This window comes from Myotis davidii, unplaced genomic scaffold, assembly GCF_000327345.1.
Source record: "Myotis davidii unplaced genomic scaffold, ASM32734v1 scaffold368, whole genome shotgun sequence".
In the NCBI taxonomy this organism is placed as follows: domain Eukaryota; kingdom Metazoa; phylum Chordata; class Mammalia; order Chiroptera; family Vespertilionidae; genus Myotis; species Myotis davidii.
Window position 1 is genome coordinate 712472 of NW_006298786.1, and position 7189 is coordinate 719660.

A 7189-nucleotide genomic window follows, 5' to 3' on the forward strand; every position below is an offset into this window, starting at 1 on the left:
AGGTGACTGGTTTGTTTGGGTTCTATACTTGAAACACTGTTTCAACTCCAGTTCTGAGATCCTGGCTGGCTGAAAGCAGGTTCCTGGGGTTTTGTTTAGCTTCTATATTTGTAACAATGTTTCAAACTGCAAGCTCAGAGGCCGGCATTGGCAGGCGGGGAACGTTGGCTTCCTCCATCACTGAAACAAGCAAGCCTCCTGTTCGCTTCAAGCTGCCTGGCTGCCAGCCGCCATCTTGGTTGGCAGTTACTTTGATATCGCCCTGATTAGCCAATGGGCAGGGTAGTGGAGGTACGGCTAATTACCATGTTTCTCTATTATTAGATAGAATTATTGACTGTACCCTCTATGCTGTACTTTACACTCCCTTGACTATCTTGTAACTACAAATTGGTACTTCTTAATCCCTTTACCTTTTTGACCCAGTCCCCCAATCCTCCTCCCATCTGGTAACCATCAGTCTGTTCTCTGTATATATGAGTCGGTTTCTGTTTTGCTTGTTCCTTTATTTTGTTCTTTAGGTTCCACTTAAGTGAAATCACATGGCATTTGTCTCTCTCTGTCTGACATTTCACTTAGCATAATACCCTTTAGGGTCTATCCATGTTGTCACAAATGGTAAGATTTCATTCTTTTTTCTTTTGTTTTGTTAATCCTCACCGGGGATATTTTTTCCACTGATTTTTTAGAGTGCAAGGGAGGGAGGGGAAAGACACACACACACACACACACACACACACACACACACACACACACAGAGCTTTAGAGAGATAGAGAGCTCTAGAGAGAGAAACATCGATGTGAAAGAGACACAATAATTTGTTGCTTCCCGCAAGCACCCAACGGAGGCTGGGAATCAAACCCGCAACTCAGGTCAGAGGAATTGAACCTCTGACTCTTCGGCGAAAGGGCCCATTCTCTAATCACTGAACAACATCGGCCAAAGCTCATTCATTTTTATGGCAGAATATATCCAATTGTCTATTGATGGGCACATAGGTGGCTTCCATATTTGGCTACTGTAAACAATGCTTCAGTGAACATAGGGATGCATTAGTGACACTGAGCATCCTTCTATATGTCTATTTGCCATCTGTATGTCTTCTTTGGAGAAATGTCTATTTAGGTCCTCTGCCCATATTTTAATTAGATGCTTGCTCCTTTTGGTGTTATGAGTTTTTAAAATAAATTTAGCATACTAATGCCTTATTGGATGTACCACTGGTAAATATCTTCTCCCATTTGATAGGGTATCTTTTAGTTTTGTTGATGGTTTCCTTGGCTGTGCAAAAGCTTTTTAGTTTGATATAGTCCTATTTGTTTATTTTTTCTTTTGTTTTCCTTTCCCAAGGAGACGTATGAGAAAAAATGTTACTAAGAGCAATGTCAGAGATTTTACTGCTCATGTTTTCTTTCTTCTAGAAGTTTATGCTCTCAGGTCTTACATTTAAGTCTTTAATCCATTTAGGGTTTATTTTTGTATATGGTGTAAGAAGGTGGTTCAGTTTGATTTTTTTGCATCTCTGTCCAATTTTCTCCACACCATTTATTGAAGAGACCGTCTTTACCTCACTGTATATTCTTGCTTCTTTTGTCATATATTAATTGACCATATAGGCATGGGTTTATGTCTGGGCTCTCTAATCTGTTCCATTGATCTACCAGGCTGTTTTGATTACTATAGCCTTATAGTATAGTTTGATATCAGGTAGCATTATACTTCCAACTTTGTTCTTTCTCAAGATTGCTATGGCCATTCAGGAACTTTTGTTTTTGTGGTTTTGCAATTGTGGAACAATTTTGTGGTTCCATATAAATTTTAGGATTATTTGTTTTAGTTCTGTGAAAAATGCCATTGGTATTTTGATAAGAATTGCATTGACTCTATAGATTGCTTTGGGTAGTATGGACATTTTAATGATGTTGATTCTTCCTATCCATGAGCAGAGGATGTGCTTCCATCTATTTATCTTCTTCAATGTCATAATTTTTTGAATATAGAACTTTAACCTCCTTGGTTAAATTTATTCCTAGGTACTTCATTTTTTTGTGCAATTATAAATGGGATTGTTTTCTTAATTTCTCTTTCTGATAGTTTGTTATTGATGTATAAAATGCAACCAATTTCTGATTATTAATTTTATATCCTGCTGCTTTGCTGAATTCATCAATCCTAATAGTTTTTTTGATGGAATCCTTAGGGTTCTCTCTCTATAGTATCACCTGTAAATAATGACTGTTTTACTTCTTCCTTTCCAATTTGTATGCTTTTTTTTTTCTTGTCTGATTTATGTGGCCAGGACTTTTGATACTATATTGAATAAAAATGGTGAAAGTGGAAATCCTTGTCTTGTTCCTGATTCTAAGAAAAATGCTTGTAGCCTAGCCAGTTTGGCTCAGTGGATAGAGCGTTGGCCTGCAGACCGAAGGGTCCTGGTTCGATTCCGGTCAAGGGCATATACCACGGATGCAGGCTCCTCACTGGCCCAGGCCCTGGTCAGGCACATGCAGGAGGAAACCAATCGATATGTTTCTCTTTGCCTTTCCCTTCCTCTTCTACTCTCTCTAAAAATCAATGGAAAAACACCTCGGGTGAGGATTAAAAAAGAAAAACGCTTATAGATTTTCACATTGAGCATAATGTTGAGGATTTGTCATATATGGCCTTTGTCATGTTGAACTATCTTCCCTCTATTTCCACCTTGTTGAGTATTTTAATCATAAATGGATGCTGGACTTTTTTCTGCATTGTTTAAAAAGTGTTTTTATTGATTTCAGAGAGAAGAAGGGAGAGGGAGAGAGGGATAGAAACATCAATGAGAGAGAATCATTGATGGGCTGCTTCCTGCATGCTCCCTACTTGGAATTGAGCCTACAATCTGGGCATGTGCCCTGATTGGGTATTGAACTTGACCTCCTGGTTCATATGTCTATGCTTAACCACTGAGCCACACCAGTTGGGCTTCATCAATTTATGATTGTATGATTTTTAGCCTTCATTTTGCTTATGTGGTATATCATGTTAACTGATTTGCAGACATTGAACCAATCTTGCATTCCAGAAACAAATCCCTCTTGATCATAGTGTATGATCTTTTTAATGTATTGCCGAATTTGATTTGCTAATATTTTTTTCAGTATTTCTGCATTTATGTTCATCAGGGATATTGGCCTATAATCAATCTCCCTTCCTTCCCTTCTCCTTCTTGTAATGTCTTTATTTGATTCAGATAGTTTGAGAAGAATGGGTGTTAATTCTTTTTTGAATGTATGGTAAAATTCATCTGTGAAGTCATCTGGTCCAAGACTTTTGTTTGTTGGGAGTTTTTTTTTTTATTATTATTATTGCTTCAATTTTGTTGGTAGCAATTGGCCTGTTCAGATTTTGTTTCTTCTTGATTCAGTCTTGGAAGAATTTTATGTTTCTAGGAATTTACCCATTTCTTCCAGATTGTCCAATTTGTTGTCACATAATTGTTCATAGTATTTTCTTATATATCTTTGTATTTCTGTGGTGTCAGTTGTAGCTTCTGTCCTTTCACTCCTGACTTTTTTGGATCCTGTCTCTTCTTTATGAGTCCAGTTAAATCAGTGGTTCTCAACCTTCTGGCCCTTTAAATACAGTTCCTCATGTTGTGACCCAACCATAACATTATTTTCATTGCTACTTCATAACTGTAATGTTGCTACTGTTATGAATCATAATGTAAATATCTGATATGCAGGATGGTCTTAGGCAACCCCTGTGAAAGGGTTGTTCGACCGCCAAAGGGGTCGCAACCCACAGGTTGAGAACCGCTGAGTTAAAGGTTTATCAATTTGGCTTATCTTTTCAAAGAACCAGCTCTTTTTTTTTATTGATTTTTTTTTTTTACTCTATTTTTGCTCTGATTTTTATTATTTCCTTCCGTATACTCACTTTGGGCTTTGTTTATTGTTCTTTTCGTAGTTCCTTACCGTTTAAGGTTAGATTATTTATTTGAGATTTTTCTTGCTTCTCGAAGTAGGCCTGTATTGCCATGAATTTTCCTCTTAGGACTGCTTTTGTTATGTCCTATGGATTCTGGGTCACTGTGTTTTTATTCTCATTTGTCTCAAGGTATCTTTTGATTTCTTCCTTGATCTCATTGTTACCCTATTCAGTGTTCAGTAGCATGTTATTTAGCCTCCATGTGTTTGTGTGCTTTTCAGTTTTTTTCTTGGAATTGATTTCTAGTTTCATACCGGTGTGGCCGGAGATGATGCTTGATCGATTTCAGTCTTTTCAAATGTACTGAGACTTGTTTTGTGCCCCAACACACAGTCTATTGTGGGAAATATTCCATATGCAATTGAGAAGAACATATAGCCTGATCTAATTAGTCAGAAACAGCGTTTGACAGTGTCCTGCACTAGTGATTGAGAGGCGTAGCAGATCTACCTAATACATAGTCACAAACCCACATAGGCAGCCAAAATGAGACAAAAAAACCCCTCAGATGAAAGAACAAGAGAATTCTCCAGAAGAAGAGATAAAAAATGGAGGTAAGGAATTTATCTGATATAGAGTTCAGAATAACGATGGCAAAGATGCTCAACAGCATGAGAAAAGATATAGCCCTCACTGGTTTGGCTCAGTGGATAGAGCATCAGCCTGCGGACTGACTGGTCCCAGGTCCGATTCCAGCCAAGGGCATGTACCTTGATATATTTTTAAAAAAGATATAGTAAATATGAAAAAGAACAGTCAGAAATACAGAATGACATAGCACAAACAATGCAATCTAAAAATGGGGAAAGGACCTATATAGACATTTCTGCAAAGTGGACATACAGATGGCCAAAATACATATGAAAAAATGCTCTAAGTCACTAATCATTGGAGAGATGAAAATTAAAATGACAATGAGGTATTACCTCACACCTGTCAGAATGGGTACCATTAACAAATGACCAGGGCTGGCGAGGATGTGGAGAAAAGGGAACCCTAGCATGCTGCTGGTGGGAATGCAGCCTGGTGGAGCCATTATGAAAAACAGTATGGAGTTTCCTCGAAAAATTAAATATGGAACTGCCTTTGACCCAGTGATCCCACTTCTAGGAATATAGCCTAGAAGAAGCCCAAAACAGCAATCAAAAGGAATGTATGCACCCCCATATTCATAGCTCAATTTACAATAGCTGAGATCTGGAAACAGCCCAAGTGCCCATCAGTAGAGAAATGGATAAAAAAGCTGTGGTACATTTATACCATGGAATACTATGCAGCAATAAAAATGAAGAATATCTTACCCCTTGAGAGAGCATAAAGGTACCTGAAGAGTATCATGCTAAGTGAAATAAGTCAGAGAAAGATAAGTATCACATGATCTCACTCATATATAGAATCTAATAATTAACAAAATAAATTGATGAATGGATCCAGAGACATGGAAGCATGGAATAGAGTGTGGAATCTTGGAGTGAAGATGAGGGGAAGGTTGTGGGTGGGAGGTAATCAACCAAAGAATTTGTATTCATATCTGCATAACCCAAGGACACAGACAATAGGGTGGTGAAGGCCTGGGATTGGGGGGAGGGCAGGCTGGAGGGGATCAATAGGGGAAAAAAGGGGACATATTAATACTTTTAACAATAAAGACTGAAAAATAAATAAAATATTTTTATTATTTTGTATAAATAAAATTTCACTGACTTTGACTTCTCATACTTTACTTTTAAACCTGAGATTTTTTTCACTTATTAAAAAAAGAGAAAGAAAAGAATGTATATTCTGCAGCTTTGTGGTGAAATGCTCTAAAAATATCAATTAAATTAATTTGGTCCAATTTGTCACTTAAGGCCACCATTTCCTTGTTCATTTTGTGACTGGAAGATCTAGCCATTGATATCAGTGGGGTGTTAAAGGCCCTTACTATGATTCTATTACTGTTGATCTCTCCTTTTATATCCTTCCGTATTTGCTTTATATGTTTAGGTGCTCTGATACCTTGTTATGAATTGACTAAGTTCTCAGAAATTGGTTCTCTCCTCTGAGAGCCCAACTTGATCAGGACTTCTGGAGCCTAAAGACAGCTTCTCAATAGCCCCCTTCCCTAATCATTCATAACAACTAGAGCCATTTTGTCTATTTGTGTATGAGCAATCTCAAGCTGCCCTTGGAGTTTTGTGGGAACCATCCAAAAACCTATAGCTTATTAGTACTATAGCCTTCCCCTGACCACGTGCAAAGACTTATCCTCCCTGTGATCTGCTGCAAAATTACTTAATGCTTCTGCTGGGCTCTCTTTAGGCTTACTACTTGGCCTCATGGTTCTGCCTGCAGGACAGACATTACTACCAACTGAGAACTCAGCACTTATTAGCCAGTTGATTAACCTTTTATGAAATTCTATTCCTCTCCTTCTATTATTATTCACTGCCACAATACCCTGAATCCTGCTAGAGGAAGGAGGGAGCCTTGTGATGATCTAACTTCAGATAATTAGGGAACTCTCTGTACCTCATTCAGATTTATTAGTCTCCTATTGAAATCCTTACCTAACATTGTTTGTTGATACCTCAAAACTAAAGCTGGAAGTTATGAAACAGCATACATTTTCACTAAAGATCTCTTTTAGAATCTAGTCCTCTTATCTGAAGTAAAATCAGCCCAGATAGCAGAACCTATTGAATTTTTTAGCACTTGTCAACTAAACAAAGAATAGACAGTAAACATATATACAGATAGCCAAGATGCTTTTGTAGTAGTACATGATTTTGGGATTTTAAATCTCTGATCAAAATAGATAGGAAGTTAAGCAACTTTTAGATGCGCTCTATTTCCTAGAGAGTTGGCTGCAAGAAGAGATAATGTTGAAGCTAAAAGGAAATGTTCTAACAGATTATCCTGACAGATAAGGTCTTAACCAAGGTCATGACCAAATCCAAACCCTCCAAGGATAAATCTCTGCAGGGACTGAAAGACACCATTGTAAAATACCAATGTTTAGTCTCTGATTCTGAAAAGGAAGAGTGGGAAGAATCTGACCCTGCTCTTCATTTACATAATCTGTGGTGCTCCCAAGATAGTTGCTTGGTAGCATCAGAGGAGTTCAAATGGATATTAGTTAAATTTCTCCCCCAAACTACTCATAGGGTATAAATTGATTACTAGTTTAAATCAACACTGGAAGAGAAGCTTTAACCCCTTCCCCGGCAGAAACGTGTA